The following is a 2,979-nucleotide window of genomic DNA, read 5'->3' as shown; positions in this document are numbered from 1 at the left end:
GGGCCTGCCCTGGGCCGCGCGGGCCGGCGGCGGGGAGAGGCGCGGGGGAGCCGGGCGCGGGACAGGTGGCGCGTGCCGATTGGCCGCGGGCGGCGGCGGCGAGATGGACATGTCCGGCGGCGGAGGATGAAACGTCCGACGGCGCGGAGGGAAAAAATACTAGGGTTAGGGTGGAATTGATCCGAAATTTCGGGGAGGGGGTGTTTATATAGGAAGAGGGAGCTAGGAGAGTCCAAATGAGGAGCGGTTTCCGCCCACGCGATCGTGATCGAACGACAGAGAACATGGCGGAGACTTAGAGGGGTTTTGGGGCTGTTTGAGGGGGGTTTTGCTGCAACACATGAATGGACTTTGCGGTTACCCGGTTAACCATTGGAGTACCAAACGACCTCCAAATGGAACGAAACTTGACCGGTGGTCTCCCGGTGGTATACTAAGGCCACTTGACAAGCCTCGGTCCATTCCGAGAACGTTAGACACCCGCACACGAAAGAAAACAAGAGGGGTGCACCGGATGAGATAGGAGCGCCGGATTGCAAAACGGACAACGGGGAAAATGCTCGGATGCATGAGACGAACGCGTATGCAAATGCGATGCACATGATGACATGATATGAAATGCAGATAATGGCATGGCAAAGTGCAACACGCAAGCAGATGACAAGGTAAGGACGGCGAATAACTGGCAGACACCTGGCGCAACGGGTCCGGGGCGTTACAAGGGTGAAAGAAACGCCAACCAAGTACCTACTGCGCAAGTTGTTAGATTGTATTATAAGAGGAAGAACTTCGTGTGATGCATCTGAATCAGAAGAGATGCATAAACACAAGAATGCCAGTGTAAAATTTACGCTTCATAGTTGGCATCCGTGCGAGAGATAGCATGCTAAGCAAAACACATAATTCTATTATACAACAATATTCTGAAAATAATGAGTAGTATTAAGAGACATGATAGCTTGAGGATCACAGTGCAGAAGCAAACCACCATTCCTATAATTTCTCTTATAAATGTCTCATCAACTGCTATAATGTTGTCACACAAAAACAAGGTATAGGAACATCACCCAAAGGGCAAAAGACAAACCTTGGAGGATCATTCTTGAGCGCAGGGAATGTGGGAGGCCAGATCATCATACAAGGATGGATACGACCCCACCATTGATCCTTGCTTGTTAACACTTTGCACAACTTCCTGCACTTGATACCCACATAGACTAGGCAATGACCCATCTGCAAGAAAAGAAACTCGGCATTGCCGCCCACCTGATTTATAAACAGCCAATTTGTGATATCAGACATTCCCAATTGAGCACACATCTCATGAAAGCAAATTGTATCCACCAGCAACCAGTTATCCCCTGTGCGGAGCCAGATGCAAAGCCGAGACTCCTCCAAATGAATGAGATACACACCGGTATCATCATCTGCCCGTGACAACATGGTTCCATGGTCACCAATAAGAAGCCCTTGCGGGAGATGAAATGTGGAGAAACTTAAGGCTATCAAATCCAACACAAGAATTTCACTCAGGGTGGCTTCCATATAGATTTTATTGTCAGCAAGTAGAGTATTCAGTTTTAGTGGCTGACAAGGGAGCTGTGTTGTTGCTGAGGCATGAACGCACCAGACACCACCTTGTAACATATAAATGTGCACTCTAGATTTTGTTCCATCTGATTCCATATCAAGATAGACGTAGGAAAAGCCGTCGCCTTCTTCTTTGAAGAGGAGTCTACTGGAAGTGTGGAAATAGCCCTCCTGGCGTTCGTGGCATGGGAATAGTGGGACGCTAACCATGGCTCTCTCAGGGCAGAGTGGGTTGGGCACTATATGTATTTATTTGGGTTCTTCGTCACAGTTCTTGAACTTGTTGGTGGAAATGATGTCATTCCGGTCATCCAAGATGAGTTTATGTGTGTCCAAGATAGAGCTTGCACGGCGAATGACGACATCAAACTCTGGGGGTTGCGGTAGCATCGGCACAAAGCGTAAGAGGTCCATCCTGGTGTTGACATAGAAGCCAAGGAGGCGGGGCGGATGGAGCTTGCTGAAGCTGTAGAGGAAGGCAGGGTCAGAGGCGTGACACAACCAGCGCTTGAAGACGAGGGCGGCAAAGACGAGGGTGGTGGGGCAGGCGATTACGAGGAGGATCTCAATGAGGAGGTCATCATCGTCGAGCACCTTGGACACGGGGTCAAATGGTGTTGCAGATTGCTGCAGCCTCTTTTCATCCACACGCAGAGAGTTGGGAACAGGATTGGCCCTGAAACAACAACAGCCACCCACAAACAAATGAAATCAATGGAAATGCATGAAACTAAAGGAATAGTTTCTTCAATCAGTGTGGTTGCAAAAGTATCGCACACAAAAAACACATACATGATATATCCATCCATTCAGCCAGCATAGCATACACAAAGTTATGGAAAAAGAAACTGGATGTTAGCGGTGGGGAATCTCAGCTGGATCCATCACCTATCTACCTCACCCTATCGCAGCACCCTGTCCCCTCCCTCCACTGTCGAAGTAAGGGGAAATTAGGTTTTATGAGGGGAAATCAAGCTAGGGTTCTCCACAAGGAAAGAAAATTAACATAAAGAAATATTACTAGGGAATGGAGAAGAAGAGGAATGGAATGGGGTTTCCTGACCTCAAATATTTGGTTGCTGCAGGGGATGGCGAGGTCTGAGGTCGCTGGCGGGCGGCGGCAGCGTTCTTGCTTTCTTTTTGACCGTCGCTACGTTGGAGATCGGAGACTGAAGTGGAGAGCTGAGCTTTTTTCTATTTCAGGAAATTGGACCGACGACAAATACAAGTGTCAGCCTACTAACCATGTAAGGTAGGCCCATACAAGCCCGACCATCTGTGTCAGTTAAAAGGCCAATTTATCTATTGCCTTTGTTATTTGTTGAGGCCGCAAAACTAATTCATCTTATATTTACTAACTACTAGAATAAAAGGGCACTCCATGGCGCC

General features: G+C 48.4%; 1 pseudogene; it reads right to left on the bottom strand.

Annotated features, from left to right (window-relative positions):
- Nucleotides 1-1,026: 1,026 nt before the first annotated feature.
- Nucleotides 1,027-2,292, bottom strand: LOC123142441 (uncharacterized; annotated as a pseudogene).
- Between the last annotated feature and the right edge of the window lie 687 nt (nt 2,293-2,979).

The sequence above is a fragment of the Triticum aestivum genome, chromosome 6D, assembly GCF_018294505.1.
Source record: "Triticum aestivum cultivar Chinese Spring chromosome 6D, IWGSC CS RefSeq v2.1, whole genome shotgun sequence".
Lineage (NCBI taxonomy): Eukaryota > Viridiplantae > Streptophyta > Magnoliopsida > Poales > Poaceae > Triticum > Triticum aestivum.
The sequence above is the reverse complement of the archived record's forward strand: the minus strand, read 5'-3'. Positions and strand labels throughout refer to the sequence as shown.